The sequence below is a fragment of the Nomascus leucogenys genome, chromosome 2, assembly GCF_006542625.1.
Source record: "Nomascus leucogenys isolate Asia chromosome 2, Asia_NLE_v1, whole genome shotgun sequence".
In the NCBI taxonomy this organism is placed as follows: Eukaryota; Metazoa; Chordata; class Mammalia; order Primates; family Hylobatidae; genus Nomascus; species Nomascus leucogenys.
In genome coordinates this window covers 9327182-9345411 of record NC_044382.1, presented here as the reverse complement: position 1 = coordinate 9345411, position 18230 = coordinate 9327182, and the positions used below count along the sequence as shown (strand labels likewise).

The 18230-nt window shown below is 41.9% G+C and overlaps 1 long non-coding RNA gene across 1 annotated transcript; it reads right to left on the bottom strand.

Annotated features, from left to right (window-relative positions):
• Positions 1-2386: 2386 nt before the first annotated feature.
• LOC115837253 lies at positions 2387-14476 on the bottom strand. The gene is made up of 3 exons (XR_004032287.1): positions 14381-14476; positions 12205-12335; positions 2387-2465 (listed from the first exon to the last, which is right to left on the bottom strand). It is a non-coding gene; the product is annotated as an uncharacterized LOC115837253 (long non-coding RNA).
• Between the last annotated feature and the right edge of the window lie 3754 nt (positions 14477-18230).

The window sequence follows — 18230 nt, the reverse complement described above, 5'->3', positions numbered from 1 at the left end:
GCGAGCCCTCTCCCAACAACCAGGGTGTAAAGCAGGGCAGAGAAGAACAGGGAGTGGCACTGGATGGGCAAGTAGAGAATAAAAAGCACAGAAGGCTTTCAGGCTGTGAGTGGCATGATCACATTTGTATTACAAAACAGATCATTCTGACTGCTCTGCAGAGAACTAACAAACAAAGATTAAGAGCAGGAAGACTTGTAAAATGGCACCTATAGCAATCAAGGGAGCAATTATGAATGGCAGCCTAAGCCAGAGTGGGGACCAAGTTGATGGAAAGAAGTGGACCAGTGTAAGGATTTCTCACATGGTAGAGCTTGGCCAAGACTGGAAGGAAGTTGGCAGTCTTCAAATTGCACCCATCCATTGTTGTAAGATAACTGAGGCTCAGACAAGAGAAGAGACTTGAGCCAGAGGTAGAGTTCTTCCCTCACCTTTTCTACTACATAGCCTCTGTCAATATGCTTTGCCTGGATTATACCTTGCTTCTTCATTTTTATTCTCCAGGACAAATTTCTTCCTTCTCTATGTCCTCTGAAGGTCACCTTGGCAATACCCACTCCTAGAAACTTGACTTTATCTTCCTGACTGTAAGTTCTGTACTCTATGGCCTCCTTGCTGGGAAGTCCTGAACATTCGCTGCCTCATACAGCAGCATACCCTGAGCTCACCCCAGTGGCTGGATCAGGATAAGCAAAGAGTGCTGAGGAAGCACTCAGCAGCCTCTTCTCATCTTTATTTCCATTAGTAAATAACTATTGGATGCTTACTCTTCTCTGGGCAACATTTAAATTTCATAGCCATGCATGGAGATTTTATATCTATATAACCACCGTTTTACAAATGAGTAAACTGAGGCTAACATAGGTTAAACAAGGTTGGTAAGTGGAAAAGCCCAGACTCAAACCCAGGTATGCCTGCCTCTAAATGTCCACGTTCTTAACCACTATACCATACTGCCTCTCACATACTTGGCACAGCACTATGTTAGGTGCTCCTGTTTGTGGTATGAAGTTGAGGGGGTTGGTTGGAGACATCAAAAAGTAGGAGGTGGTTGATGGTTACAGATGTTCCAAGTAACCGCTGTAGCTGAACTCTACACCGGCAGCTACTCAAGCCTTCAGATGACCACAGCCCCAGCCACCATCTGACAATCATTATATTGAGAAGACCAAGGGACAGGCACCCAGACAAGCCCAGTCAACTCAAGAACTGTGGGAGATACTAATAATTTTGCTTTCAGTCACTTAAGTGTGGTTCATTATGCATTAACGGAGTCAGGACACAGGGTAAGGTCTCTTGTGGAAATAATATTTAGACAAGTGAAACATAACCGTACCACACATACACTTCTACTCCCAAGAAATTGTTAATACGAAGCTGTTTTCCTGGTAGCTTTCCCTTCTCTGCACAAATCTGCATCCTACCAGTTCTTGAGCCCAGCCTCCTTCTTTCATCTGCAGGGGTCTTGCTTCCTCTGAGGGCCTCAGTATGCGAGTCAGAGGTCAGCCAGGGAAAATGAGACCTTATTGGTCCACACCTCTCTGCCTCCCCCTCCTTCTTCACAGGTGAGGTACAGTTCTCCTTCATCTGCTTTTCCAGGTGCATAAATCAGCATGACACTCCCTCATCTGTCTCCATGAGGCTCCTCTGTCTCCAGTCTCCCCCCAGCCAGATGGCACTGGAGCTCTCTGGAGGAGGGCATCTCATGGACATGATATGATATTGCAGGCTCAGCCCATTCTATGACCCAGGCTAAGGATGACACAGATCAGATTAATAAGTGAGCTGCTGGGCAGCTCTTCAGAGTACCAATCTATGGGGGCAACTAAAATGTCCCTGGAATAAAATTCACGTAGGGAGCCAGTTAATTCAGGTCTCTACCTGACTGCTGACAAAACTGTTGAAACATAAATTGGTCTGGCTACAATTAAACACTCCCTATGGCTACCAGCCAAACTCTGTTGATATTTTTGTGTTAGGTGCATGCAATTTACATGGTGTGTCTAAGGCCTCACCACTGATTTTGAGAATGGCCCTCTGAGAGTTCCCTGCAACAGTTTAGCCTGCTGACAATCTGAAATTAAAAAATTCATGATGCTGTCATGAATTAGTGGGAACAATTTATTAGAATGGCTGAATTTAAATAGTTTAATATGCCTCTCAAGAAATTGTCTAGTTCAGAAAATCACATGTAATATGTACATGGAAAATAAATCTTTATTTTGAACATAAAAAGCATACACTTTTATTATATATTTCCATTCCTGCTAAACATTGAACAGACATGCAAGAAATAATAGTATAAACAGGCCCCTAGTTACTCACCTTACACGTACCTGTCTCAGTCTGGCCTGGATGCATGGATAATGCTGGGAGGCAGAGGGGCAGAAATTCAGGGAAATTTTGCTGGAAATCTTTTCTTTCCACTTGCATTTATTTCCATGTAAAATCAGATCGAAGTGAATCTTCAAAGTAAATTTAACATGGAAATGAAGTAAAACAAGAAATAGTCTCAAATATTAGCCAGGAACTGGGGAACAGCAGATCATCTATTTGGCTTTGGGGTTTTGAGAGACAGTGTGTGCTGATGGCATGTATAAGAATCTTGGATTTTTTTCAGCTCTGTTAGGTAGATCCAATTCTTCCTGCTCCAGTCAATACTTCCTTCATTCCCTGGCCAATCATTCTTTTTCTCCTCTTCAAATAAGGAAGTATTAGACTTTCCAGTCGCTGGGGTTGGGGAAGTCTCCCTGCTGCATGTTTCCTATGTGCAATCTACAGATCACAGATGTGTTACTCTTGGTCCTCCAAGAAACAACAGCCAAGCTTGGATTAGACATACAGGAGATTTATTGAGGAAGTATCTGTGAGGGGAACGGGGGCGGAATCAGAGGAGGCAGTGAGTGCTGCCAGACTGCAAGACAGGTCTGATCCTGAGAAGGAGAGAGGAAAGGAAGCAGGGTTTGAGAGACAGAGTCTCACACTGCAGCACACTGCTAGGGAAGTTTCACCAGTGATGGAAGGTTTTAGAGCAACTTATCCAGTATCTCACAGGAATGGGTCTACCTTAGTATCCCTCTTGTGCTCAACCATTGACAGACAGGAGCCCAAGGAAGTAAAGCCCAGAGCATACACTGTCATGGATTTGGAGCAGAGCAGCTGGTGGTGTCTGCCAGTTATAGTTTCCATGGTGCAGAAGGAGATCTGAGTGGTACATTTTCATGGCCACTGTAGGTGTAGAAGCCACACTGCAGGAGCAGCCCACAGATGAACAGGAGAGGGGAGGGAGGAAGAGAGATACCAGCATGATGCCAGGGGTCAAAGACCAATATGACCCAATTTTTCCGAGGGCCCAACTCACATTTCACAATGCAGAGTACTAACTACTATACGATCAAGACTCGACTCACATTTCAAATGAAGAATGTGACTCTTGTCAGGTTTCTGATTCCTGAATCCCGGGTCAGCATGAGAATCCACTAGTTCAACTACTGCAGGCTAGCATCGAAAGCATGCCTCGTTTATTACATTTTCCCCAAAAGCAAATGTGATTCAGGTTCCAAACAATCAATTTTCAGTTGGCCTTTGGGGGATGCAGACATTCAAATTCAGGTGATTATCAACAATGAAGTATTTCAGTTCTCATGATGGCACAGCCATCAGCAGCGAATACCAAAAAGGAGGATAAGACATCTATCTTTACACACTATTGCTGCATGGCAGAGAAGAAGCAATTCATTCTTTTCAGAAATATTTACTGAATGGCTTATATGTTGTCAGGAATCGTCCCAGATGCTACAGTAGTAGGTAGATTTATTTGAGGGTGTTGAAGAATGAAGAACTAAGAATAGGGGAATAGAAGTCGTAGGGAGCATGATTTAGATTTGAAATAGCAAAGGATATCTTTAACAACTTTAAGAATTCTGTCTTCAGGTTGGACACATGCTACCTTCCATTGTGCTCACCAGCCTTTGCTCATGTGGCTGTCACTCCGTGGATCACGCTGTGTTCCAGCTATTTACGGATTTATTTTCTTTGATAGTTTGCAAAAATCCCTGCAGGATTAGGAGCATATGCATTAATTAACTAATTAAATAATTAACTCATCATTTGCATATTTATTCAACAAAGGTTTGTGAATGCTTTGTCCGTGCCTGCTGTTGGTATCTGAGGAGGCCAAGATAAATAAGATACAATACCCGTCCTCCAGGAGCTCACAGTAAGTTAGGGAGAAAGATGGGGAGATATCAATATAATCCTGCGAAGAGCAAGAGCATCAAGGAGGGAATAACTGACTCTGCCGAGGGGGCGGCAATGAAAAACTTCATCATAGAACTGATGACTCCTGAGCGACATTGTGAAGGAAGAGCAGAAGTTATCTGGGATTCTATCTCTAGTTTCTAGTACAAATAAGTCCTCAGTTCATCTCTGCAAAATGAATGAATGAAGATGAATAAGCAGAGTGTGACTGAGGGTATTATTTTCCCAATCAGCATCTACTGCTGGTGACAGTTCCTCACCCCTGGCTCCAGAAGTGGGCTCGTGGCCCAGGCTTTGCCAGTCAAACAATTGAGCAGGTACTGGCCACAGCTATTGGTTCAGGAGAGTGGAAGTGATTAAGGTTCGTCTAGCGAGACACATCACGGGACTTGGCTGAGTGGTGGGAGAGCACAATCTCACCTTCTGCTGGACCTGGAGCTGTGGAATGTCAGCCAGGGGAATCTGGGGGCCACGTGATAAGGATAAAATCTGTCTGGAGATGAAATTACATAGAGAAAGCATGACTAGGGGCTGAAGAGAGAGAGAAATTGGGCCCTGATGACATTGTTTTAGCTCCTGGATCCAGCAATATAAGAAGAGTGTTTCTCCCTTATTTGCTCTTTAGGTAATCAATAAATTACTTTGAGGGGGGCAGCATTTAAGCCAGTTGAGCTGACTTTTCTGTTACTTGCAACCTAAAGTGTCTTGACCATAGGATGGGATCCTTCACAAAGTATGGAGTTCTCCATTTCCAACATGAGTCATATAAAATCACTAGCCTATCAGAGAAGGAAATGCTGTTACTGGGGAACCCAAAGTCCTTGTAGCCTTGCTGACTGAAGCTGGAAATGAGTCTATTACCTGAAGCAAAAAAATGAACATGGAAAAAAGAAAGGCAGGAATGAGGGAGGAAAACTATATCATAATATCAGCCAGACTGCCCAGCAGGCTTTTAATAAAGGCTTGGTCTGTTTAGCCTAAAGTTTTATTTCAGAATGACTATTTAGTTTCTGCATTTTGGGTGAGGGACAAAATTAACCCAAACCAGAGAGAACTGGCACACACACCACACAAAAGTGGTTAAAAAGAATTATTGGGAGGCCGAGGTGGGCAGATCACGAGGTCAGGAGATCGAGACCAGCCTGGCTAACACAGTGAAACCCTGTCTCTACTAAAAATACACAAAATTAGCCAGGCATGGTGGTGGGCACCTGTAGTCCCAGCTACTCAGGAGGCTGAGGCAGGAGAATCACTTGAACCTGGGAGGTAGAGGTTGTAGTGAGCTGAGATTGCACCACTGCACTCCAGCCTGGATGACAGAGCGAGACTCCATCTCAAAAAAAAAAAAAAAAAAAAAAAAAAATCAAGTGTGCAGATTCATTAAGAGAAAGAGATGTGGCTACTGAGAATGGTATTTTTCTTTCTCCTCTTGTCTAAGTGCATCATCTAGGGAGGAATCACTGCCAAAATTCAAAGTCCTCCCAACTTCTTGACAAACACAAACATCCTCCCCACGGTCCCAACTTTGGCAGAGACCAGAGGTGAAAGTCCCCCCTGTCCTCAATCCAGGGATTTGAGTCAAGAGGCCAAGAAGTCTGTACAACACATCCAGGGCAGGAGAGCAGATGCTGAATGCAGCAAAGCCTGGAATGCAGGAGAATGAATTCCATGAAGCGGAGATACAAATAAATAGCTGATGCTGGAAGACAGTATGTCTCCTGACTGTTTGGAAACCACTGGACTCTGGTTCTATTTATAAAGACATGTCCTACAGAACCAGTTTTCTTTGTTACTACTTGAGGCCACATCACCAACATATCCCAGGCACCGGTGGACAGCAATCGAGATGTGGGTCCTGGGCTCTGACCTCTTCACCGAGTTCGTTCGGGCTCTGGGTAGGGACAGAGGCAGAGTGATTTTGTGTTTTCTACTTTCAATAACTGGGGGAGACACAGACCCACAGCCTTGCTCTAGGTTTCTAGCCCTTCTCGCCTTCCTATCGGGTTTCTTCTTTCTTGCTTGTCTGCCTCCCTGGACTTCTTTGCATCCCCTCTTAGCAGAAAGGACACTCTTCACTAGTCAAGACGCATAGATTGTGTTTTAAGTGGTTTAAGCTTTGCCAGTAACTGGTTGTTCGACATTAGGAAAGTTATTTAATTACCCTGGACCCCAGTTTCCTCATCTGTAAAATGGGCTTAAAATGTTTGCCCGATTTATGTTCCTTAAATAAGAAGAACTGGGATGTGCATGTGGGTATTAAGAAACCTGAGATGTATTACAGAGAAGATGCATATTTAACTTTGTTTTGCCCAGCATGGCTCAAATAAATTTGAAACAAAACATCTCAAAAACCATCTAGCCACATTCTCTTGCTATTCTCTGGTATGCAGTTTGAGAAATGGTTGTGGCAGATACTTGAATTTGTGATCTCAACTTGCTTTTTGCCATCTTTCTGCTTGGAGAGGTTAGGAATATAAACTCTATTTCTCAGGCTTCCTTGCAGCTAGGGTTCTGCATTTGGATAAGATTTCACTACTCAGATGTACTCATGTGAGAGAAGGGAGATATTTTCATTTCCTACTCAATCCTGATGATCTGCTGACCTTGATGATCTCTCAAGCCTTGTCCAACTCTATGGGATGTCGATGTTTCCTTTCTTGGCCATATCTTCTCTTAGGAAAAGAGCTTTTTTAGATACAGTAGTTCTAGTCCATTTCTTCTCTTATGAGTTGAAATAGATTCCAAGAAACAGTTCCAGGACAAATCAGGAGAGGGTAAATGCTAGCTGGAATTCATTTTTCTCTGAAGTTCCCATCATTTTTTACAGTTCATTTCTGACTCAGTAGGACATAGTTCATCTTTCTGGGGTCTTGCAGCAACTCCAAAAAACAAAGAATGACTTGCAAAAGAGTTAAAACTATAACCATAGCGTCCCCATGGGTCCTCTGGTAGCCATTTTGAGGCCAGACTGAGCCGGGCACACAGAAACTATCTCTCCTCTGAATCCCCTGTTGTTAATTTTATAGGCATGATTGTATTTCTCATCACATGCCAAGACTATCTTAAGTGGTGCTCCAGTTAAACATAATGGCTCTGAGAAGACAGAGAACTGGGTCTGGCTCCCTGATAACTCAGTAAGCAACCTTGGTCAGAACTGATAACCATGCCGTTCCTTGGATTTCCTGGTCTAAAACTGACAAAATGCCATTTTCTCTGGCTGCTAGGACTTTAGACAAATGGGAGACTCTGTAGTGCAATGAGTTATAAAACTAAGCTTTTAAAGTGGGCTTCAGATATTACCATGGTAAAACCTTACTTTGACTACACAGAGGTGAAACATGAGAAGTTAGACTCACCAAACATGGGACAGAGAACCTCTAGGTGGCCCATTCTTTGGCAAAATTGTGAGGCGGTTAAAACTTGCCTCTATCTTCTTCCAAAAGAGAAAAACTCAGTTTTTCAAATTTTAGGACCAGAAACTTTTCCCCATTCTCCCTCTGCCCCTTAGACTTCTGCAGCATTGCAACTCTGTCCTGCCTCTCAGAGAAAGAACATATATTATAGAAAGCTCATTTAACCCAAGGCTGTGGTTTCAACCCTGGCTGCTCATCAGATCTGGAGAACTTCAGAGAGCACAGATGCCAGGGCCCCACACCTAGAAACCCAACTCAGTTGGTCTTGGATTGGTCCCAGGTGTACTAACTATTCAGAAGCTCCCATGGGTTGGGAACCATCGGGGTATTGTTACCTAAGAATACTTCTTCTAATAAGATCATGGAAGGGGTTCCAGGGATAAACTCGTCTTGCTCTACACCTACTCAGGGTTTCCATAAAGCAGGTTACTGCCATTCACTTTGACTTGTAACCTTCAAGATAGCCAAATTCAGAGTGTGGCTCTTCCCATAAATAAAAAGCTTGTAAAATCTTGCAATAATGCCAAGGTTAGCTCATGATGGAGCTTCCGTCTAGTAGCTGGTGCCTCGTCCTGAAATTCTGTGCCCACTCTGGCTACTTGCTTGATTAGCCTCAGTTATCCCACACTCGAATACTCCCAGAATCGAATTCTCATCTCTCTGCCTGGTGTCCTGTTCTTCATCTAACCCTCCAGTACTAACCTCATGGCATCAAATAATGACAAACATAAGGGCTTTGAGTTAGAACTTGTTCAATCTTGACTCCATTGCTCTGTAACTCAGGATTCCTTGGGAAACTTATTCAGAGTATTGGTTTCTTCATCTGTAGAGTAGGGGTGATATCACCTATTCTATTCAGTTTCAGTTTTGACACATAGTAAATACTGAATAAATGTTTGGTCCCCTTCCTCCAACCTCATTGTTCACCTTTTACTGATTTCCACCTATTGTCTGTCTCCCAGACAACAAGAATGTGATAAATAACTCAAAAAATATCTATTAGGATTTGGAGTATCAGTAGGAAGGTATTTTAGGGAAGACAGTACTTTTTGTCACAACTGAAACTACAGCCTACTGGTCCCCATGAACTTTCTTAGTTCCCACATAAGGGATGTGACCATGACATTGAGGACAGTCAATGACAGTGCCATGACAGTGTTTGTCACAACAATAACAAAACACAAGGGCTTTGTGTTTGGCAATGGGGAAAATAATGGATGTAGTGAGAGGAGTGAGCTGATAGTCACTTGCGGGAAGCTGAAAAATAAACCCAGAGAAGACCTGGAAAGGACAGACAACCAGATGTCCAACTAGGAAGCAAAAATCTTGGCTGGATTCTGTTTCAAACCACAGAATCTGAATTTTTGGAAGAAAGCATTAAAAACAATAAATTACCCCAAATGGCAAAGTTAGGATTCAACTGCCTCAAACTGTAACAACTTAGGCACTTGTAAAAGAGAAATATTCCAGATGGCAAAGTGGAAGGATAAATTATAGAGAAGGAAGTGGCTAATATCCTGTGCAATAATACTCTGAAGCAATACAAAAAGAGAACCTTCGTAAAGGAACGGGCTGGGGATTCCAGTGTTTCTGAGGGACGGAAAGGGGGTGCCATTCAATCAGGGGCAGCTGACCCCACTGGGCAGCCCTGGGTGCCTGGGGCTGAGGCATTATTTCAAATTGCTTTCTGTCTTCCAAGTGATTCTGGAACAAATGGCTCTGGTGGCCTCAGGGGCATGTCTGGAGTGACCACATGAAACTTCCAGAGCTTTGATTCGGCATGGTCCGTCTGGCTTCACTGCCTAGTTCAGGGTTCAGTGGCCTAGATAGATTTCAAATCTCAGTTCCTTTTCATCTTCTACTTCTATTTATATGAGGACACTCCAGCCCTCAAATCAATGGGATTGGATCTGAACAGTAGAACTGGAGGCAGTCCAAGGACTTTGACTTTAGTCCTCTGACTTCTCAAAAGGTAGACTGCAGACCAGCAGTGCCATCATCACCTAGAAGATGATGGGAAATGCAGCAACTCTACCAAATCAGAATTAATACTTTAACACAACCATCAGGTGTTTTGTGTACATGTTAAGGTTTGAGAAGCAATGTTCTAGACGATTTAATAGGGTAAAAGGATGTAGGTCCATAAAGATTCCTATAACCATCAGAAAGGACGTTGCACTTTGAGGTAGTCTAATCTTTCCAATAATGATGCACCTCAAGGAGTCTGCAAGTGTCCTAATAGCACTGCCAAGACTTTGACCCCAGTACTACTAATAAATGCCTTTCAGTTGGAAGTTGGACCCATAAGCACAAGGACATCTTGTGCTCAATCTCAGCCTCAGCTACTCCGTTCTACTGTTTCTCCTCCTTCTCTCATAGAGCCATACATCCCCACTGGAAGAAAGTGACAGAATAGAGGAAAGGTGCACAAAACCCTCTATTGGTTTTTTATCACATCAAAAAATACGTGGATTCTTTACTATGGCCTTACAAGGCACTTCCTGGGTTAGCATCTGATTACACCTTCCATTTTATCTCTTACCCTCTCTCACTTTGCTCCAGCCACTTTGGCCTTCTTTCTTCTTTGAACATACCAAGTTCATTTCCAGTGCCAAGTATTTTCAGTCATTGTTTCCTCTATGGCAGGGATCCCCTACCCACAGGCTGCAGAACGGTACTGGTCCATGCCCTGTTAGGAACTGGGCCACACATCAGGAGGTGAGCAGTAGGTGAGTGAGTGAAGCTTCATCTGTGTTTACAGTCACTCCTCATGGCTCGCAATACTGCCTGAGCTCACCTCCTGTCAGATCAGCAGTGGCATTAGATTCTCAAAGGAGTGCAAACCCTATTGTAAACTGCACATGCGAGGGATCTGGGTTGGGTGCTCTTTATGAGAATCTAATGCCTGATGATCTGTCACTGTCTCCCATCACCCCTAAATGGGACCATCTCGTTGCAGGAAAACAAGCCCAAGGCTCCTAATGATTCTGCATTATGGCGAGTTTCATAATTATTTCATTATATATTACAATGTAATAATAATAGAAATATTATTTCATTATATATTACAATGTAATAATAATAGAAATAAAGTGTGCAATACATGTAATGTGCTGGAATCAGCCCAAAACCATCCCCACCCTCGCCCCCATCCGTGGAAAAATTATCTTCCACAAAACCAGTCCCTGGTGCTAAAAAGGTTGAAGACCAGTGCTCTATGGAAATGCTCTCTCTGTCCTTACATCTTATTATTGCTAGGTCTTCATAATTCAGGTCTCAGCACAAATGCAGTGTTCCTGGAAAGACTAGCCCTGCCACACCATCTAAAATCCTACCCTACCTTATCCATCTGTATCACATTATCCTGTGTGATGTTCCTTAGGGTATTTAATATTACTTGGTATTCTCTTATTTATATTTACTGGTTTAATTTCTCTTCCCCACCACATGTAAGCTTTATAAGAGCAATCTTATTGATTGCTATATCCCAAGTGCCCAGAACAGTGCCTGACAGAGCAGTTATTCAAAAGATATTACTGGATTTGAGTGAATGATGGGGCTAGGTTAAACTATTGACTTTTGGATTATCTGTGCATTCCTGTGTTTCCTGCTCTAACTATTCTGCTTACGACCACAGACAACTCAGAAGGGCTTACATGGTAGAGCCTGAGTTAATGATACTGTTGGTCGGGCCATAGGATTGAGATAGTCCACGCTGAGTCATTTCAGAGCTGTGTGGTATTTCAATCCAAGATTGTTCTGTAAACCATGATGGACTGCCTGCCCATGCATAAGGTACTTTCATCTATAAAGGAGAATATTACAAGCTTTCTGACCTTAAAGTCTTCTCCTTAACTAGGCAGACAAGCAGATAAGCAAATGGTTTTTATACAATGTGAAAAGTAAGTTCAAATTATAGATGGACAAAGAAAGAATACAAGTTTAACAAATGGGGGGGTGTTAGAGTTATTTTCCCAAAAGTAGTGATGTCTGTTTGGAGCTTTAAAGCACAAAAAGGAGTTTGTCAGAAGCACATATAGGTATTCCAGGGAAACAAAATGGCACCAGTAAGGTATAGAGGCAAGAAAGAGCCTGGGGAACTACAATAGTTTAGTAATGCCAGAATGCAAAATGTGCAGTTCAGGCTGGCAGAAGGAAATGAGGCTGGAGTAGGAGCCAACAGGCTTGTAATAATACATGTCCTTGAGGTGCTAGATCCACCATATGTTTGAGGTCAAAGACAAATATCTCAAATATCTTTCAGTCCAAAAGAGCTAACAATGAGTTGAGCTGAGAGCATGTTGCAACCTCCAGCCCCACTTTGTACTCCCCTCGGGCACCATGAGCACCGTGCCCAACAATCTCAAAAGCCCCCACATGCTGGACCCATTAAGCACTGCATGCTCCACCGTCTGAGTCATTTCCCCCTCTGCCAATCGTGACTGAACCCAGAGGAACTCTCCACTAATTGAATTTGAGATGACTCACTCTAAACTAGGGACTTGAAACTCGAAAACCTCGGCAGCAATACCTTGGCAGTAAGATTCTTGGGTCATATTGTCCAGCTCGTTGTCTGGGGAGCCAGTAGGAGTGAGGGGATGTAGTGTGGGTATCTGCCGGGGAGGAAGGTTGGAGGCAGGGACTTCAGGTTTTCTTAGAGACCTGGAAAGGATAAGAGCATTCACTGCATGTCATTGTTTGTTTGAGCTCCAGCTGGTAGCCAAGAGTTTTTAAAAAATGACATTCGAGCATGTTTTGTTTGGCACACCTAGTTTTGTTTACAATATTTGATGCAATATTTTAAAAATAAGGAGTTTTTACATTACATACCACATTTCTGATTCTGTTAAAGCATTGAAAGACCTGGCAATAACCCACTGCAAGTGAAGGATGGATATCCCTGGTACAGATGGTGTGCTCCCTAGGTTTCCAGAGTCTTCACCCCGATTTTTACATTCTGATGCCCCTGCACTTACATCCAGAATGTTTCACTTGTGTAGTAACATTCAAGGGCCTTTTTGGCCCTATAGGTATTTGTGTTTGCAAAGCCTATTCTGAAGCTACCAATGAGGAGACAAACTCTGATGACAGTTTTGGTAACAGAGGAATGGACCTCAAAGTATTATCTCTTTGGCAAATTTCATCTGCTCAGTGCTCAGGAATTTATTAGAAAATAATGCAATAAAAGGGTGGGCATGAAGGTCACCAATCTCCACCTCCCCTACTTATTCTACTTTCGCAGAACATATAGTAGACATACTGAGGCCAGGGTTACATGTATTATCTTATGTTTCCCATCATAATTGTGTCATGGTATGTATTTAATGGATGCTCATTCAATGCATAGTGAATGGAATGTCATTGCTGGTCCAAGTCTGGGCATCTAATGTCCTCTCCCAGGAGACCTGGCACCCACGACACTGCATGGAATGTTTTTCTTTTTCTCCATCTATTCATGTTTCAATGCTCCCCTTCCTTTCATCTGTACTCATCTGCCTGCTCTTCCCCAAAGCTTTCAAGGACTTCCCCAGGTTGGCAATAGGAACCTTCTCTCCTCTATTCTTAATCAGTATTTATTTGTTTTTGTTATATAACTTCCCGAGTCTTTGTTTCATTTATGAGAAAATAAATATCTACTTCATAAGACCAGTGTATGCATTGTGTCTGGAACATGGTGAAAATGGTAATTGCATTTATATTTATATACTTATATATTGCTTACTATATGCCAGGAACTCTTTCAAGTATTTTGCATATGTTGATTTATTTAATCTTTACAACATTGCTATAAGGTAGGTACTGATGTTATAATCCTCATTTTACAGATAAAGAAGCTGAAGCAGAAAGAGATAAAGTAACTTGCTCAAGGAACACAGCTAATAAGCTTTAGAGGTAAGCACAGCTAATAAGCCTTTAAACCCAGGAAGCTGGACCCAGAGTCTATGGCTCCACCCACTAAGTAAAACTGCCTCTCTTCTGAAGTGAGGTGTATATATATAGTAGTATCCTTTGGGTTAGAGATTGTAAATTGTCCTTCAATATCCATTCTCACCAGTGCTATTTTGTATTTTTAATCACACATAGCCTAATTGAATCCTACTTGCTTTTTTTTTTTTTTGAGATGGGGCCTCGCTGTGTTGCCCAGGCTGGAGTTCAGTGGCTCTATCTCAGCTCACTGAAACCTCTGCCTCCCAGGTTCAAGTGATTCTCCTGCCTTAGCCTCCCAAGTAGCTGGGATTACAGGCACCTGCCATCATGCCCAGTTATTTTTTGTATTTTTGTAGAGATGAGGTTTCACCATGTTAGCCAGGCTGGTCTTGAACTCATGACCTCAGTTGATCTGCCCGCCTTGGCCTCCCAAAGTGCTGGGATTACAGGCATGAGCCACTGCACCCAGCCAAATCCTACTTGCTTTTTAAGCATGATTTGACTAGCACAAGAGAAAGGCAGAAAAGAGAAGTCTCCAATAATAGAATGAGTAGAGTAAAGCCTTAGAGGTGGGATCCTCTATCCTTCCTTCTCCTCTTGGAAAAATAGCTTTGTCAGCAGATCCTTCCCGAGAGTTCTTGGCCTTCCAGAAGTACCATAGATCCAACACAGATGAAAAACTTCCCTGAGGCCAAGTCGCTTGGAACTATCTGAATGCAAATGGCACTGATTTTCCATTTCATCATTTTCAGATAGAACGAATTCTAGCATTAACTTACCTGAACACGTTTGGTACACGCTCTCTTGTTTGTCCTTAGTTTCTCCATCTGTAAAATGAAGGATTGGAAGAGACCACAAATGGCAAACAGGCATGCTTTTGCAGGCCATATTCAATCGATTAGTTGTATTTGCTGGGTGTACTGCATCCCATAAGCAGTATTTGACCAGAAATTTCTGCCATTGGAGAGAAACATGTGTCAGCATATTTGCCTCCCTGGGTTAGATGATTCTCCAGGCTTCTACATAATTTTATGTTTAGATGAAAACAGCCACAAAGGGAAAAGAGGACAACAAAACAAGAGATATGAATAATAATGTATTGTATACTTGAAATTTGCTAAAAGAGTAGATCTCAAGTGTTCTACATACACACACACACACAAACACAAGGGTAACTAATGAGATGATAGGTATTAATTAACTTGATTATGGTAATCACTTCACAATGTATACATATAAAAACATCATGTTTTACAACCTACATTTATTCAATTTCTCAATTATATATCAATAAACCTGGAAAAATAAAGATGTATAAAAAAGATTTACAAATAAGATTTTTAAAAAAGGATTGTGAGGAAACAAAGTATGACAGTAGAATTACCAGTTTTACTAGAGGCAGTAAAGAGCAGAATTAATATTGCAGAAAATCAAATCAGTAATAGAGTTGACAAGTACAAAATTTTAATGCAGAGAAAAAGAGCAAAGTGTGAAGTTGGGGGCCGGGCACGGCGGCTCACTTGTAATTCCAGCACTTTGGTAGGCTGAGGTGGGCAGATCACCTGAGGTCAAGATCAGCCTGGACAACACGGTGAAACCCTGTCTCTACAAAAATACAAAAATTCGCTGGGCATGATGGCAGGTGTCTGTAATCCCAGCTACTTATGAGGCTGATGCAGGAGAATCACTTGAACCCAGGAGACAGAGGTTGCAGGGAGCCAAGATCACGCCATTGCACTCCAGCCTGGGAGACAGAGTGAAACTCTGTCTCAAAAAAACAAACAACAACTATAACAAAAGCACAAAGTATGAAGTGGGACAGAAGGGAGATGGATGTGGTTATGAAAGGGCAACATGGGTGACATTTGTGGGGATAAAACTGTCTTGACTGTGGTGGTGGATACACGGACCAACATATGTAATAAAGTTACACATTACTAAGTATTTACACTAAGTAATACATACGCTTTCACACACACTCACCCAGATACTTATACCCACACCAGTACAAGTAAAACAGAAAATCCGATAAGATTGGTGGATCATGTAAATGTAAACATCCTGATTGTGATATTTTGGCAAGATATTACCCTGAGAAACCTGAGCAAAGGGTACATGGGATGTGTCTGTATTATTTCTTACAGTTACAATGTGAATCTACAATGATCTCAAAATTTAAAAATTAACAAAAAGAGAACAAAGTCATAAAGACATAAAGAGAGAATTGGAGACAAGAGATTAGAGATTCAAAGTATGGACAAATGGTGCTGTAAAATGGAGCTAGAAGCAATGGTCAAAGGTAAAAATAGACTTAAATGTTTCTGGGCTGAAAAAAATGTCAATATTCAAGGACTGAAAAGACTCACTAGAATCTAGGCAAAATGAAGGAAAAGAAATTGATCCTTAAACACACTGAGTCAAACTTTCCATATTATGGGGATTGCAGACAAAAATGACAACCAGAGAAAATAGCTAAGAACCAAGAGCCCGTGGGCAGTCCTGGGGGCTGTAGTGGAATCTCGGAGCCAGTGGTATTGATGGACCCCTTGCCTACATCAGTTGTTTTAGGGGATTCTTTCCCCCTTAAAGCTCTGGACTGATGACAAACCTGAAAAAGATGCTGAATCACAGGTATTGCATGAGAAACATTTGGACTGAGAGGGAGATTGGATAAATTTCCCTAAATCATTTCTGAATGATTTCTTACCATTCATAAATAATTTCTTTAAAATGACAAAGGTATCCAGGCTGGCATGGGGCTTAAAGAAAAAAAAAACATGAAGGTGACTTTTATAGTTCCTATTTAGATATGGATCTAGGTACAAAGCAAATTCAATCATTCCTGTACTTTTCCTCAAAACATTCTTAACTTGGCCAGGCACTGTGGCTCATGCCTGTAATCCCAGCACTTTGGGAGGCCAAGGCGGGTGGAGCACTTGAGATCAGGAGTTTGAGACCAGCCTGGTCATCATGGCAAAACCTCATCTCCACTAAAAATACAAAAATTACCTGGGCATCATAATTTTACAGGTAACACCTGTAATTCCAGCTACTCGGGAGGCTGAGGCATGAGAATCGCTTAAACCTGGGAGGCAGAGACTGCAATGAGCCAAGATCGTGCCTCTGCACTCCAGCCTGCGCAGCAGAAGAAAAGCAAACTAACAAAATAAAAAACCATTTTTAACCTTAATGCAGGGCACTCCATCAATGTACATTGATGGAAACTTAGTAGGTACAAAGCACTAGAAGTAGACAAAAGTATTGAATCAGGCATGCCCCAATCCTGAGCAGCCCATTACAGATGTGCACAAAAATGAATAATAAAAACTATGAGTTATTGTTATTTGCATTCTAGACACTGTATATATATTTTATATGTTATTTAATTTAATTATCCCAATAATTCCTTTGAAGGCAGAGTTGGGATTTTACTTTATGTTTGTGTGACCCAATATGTGCTTTTTTACTGCCTACCATTTTTCAAGATGAAGGTCAAATCATACAGCCATTATGAAATCTTCTCCAAACATGTACACATTCAGCATTCATTCATTCAACAAATACTTACTGATATCATATATGTACCAGGCTCTCTGCTAGGTTCTGGGATAAATGATGAGAAAACAAGACAGGAATCTATTTTCAAGGAGTTTCAAGTGTAATGGAGGAAACTGGTATTAATCAAATAATCAAATGCCTGTAGAACTGTATGTGTCCATAGCAAGGGCTAAGAAGGAAAGATACATGTTGCTTTGAGACCGTATAAGGTACAGATTTGACCTAGGCAGAGACTCAGGGAAGGTTTCTCCAAGGAAGTGAACCCCACTGGAAGAAAGGCACTCCAGGAAAGGGAAACAGCATGGGCAAAATCTGTGTGTGGTGGGAAGGATCATGAAAGGACCACCGTAGTGAGAGTAAAGATGAGTGCTGAAAGATGAGAATGGAAACTAGCAAGATCCAGGGCATGCCAGAACTTGAGGCCCAAGTAAAGAGATTGCCTTAATCTGAAGAGCAAGAGGAAGTCATGGGAAGGGTTCAGGAAAAAAAGCGGTAGTGAATTTTCAATCTTTGTATTGCCTTCTGTAAGTCAAAGCTGTACATGCATATATCTCAATTATGTTCTGTCTTACACTTTCTTGTGACACCAAATGACACAACCGCATTTTCCAAATTAGATGTGAGACTCCCTAGAGGTTGGGGACACTCCTTAAACCAAATTTTATTGGGTTTAAGACTCCCAAGTAAGAAGTATGTTTGTTGTTATGTTCTACTAAAAGAGAGAAAATGCTGCCAATTAGACATGCCATCAAATGGAAATAGCATCTCTATTTTGGAGATTCAAAAATGTGAAATAATGTGCATTTTTAGCTCAATGAAATATTATATATATTTTTGGTTCCCTTATAATGTCTAGGACAGAGCTGAGCTTGTCAAAAGTGGAATGAGAAAAGTACCAGACTTCAAATGAGAAGACTGAGTTGGCAGCCTGGTTCTGACACATACCTGGACAAGAATGACTTAATTGTTTTGGGACCCAGTCCATTCCTCTGTAAAATGGCCATATGACCCCAGAGGGTCCTCCCAGCTCTGCTGCTTCTCCATGCAATAGCTACCTGACAATAATCTCTG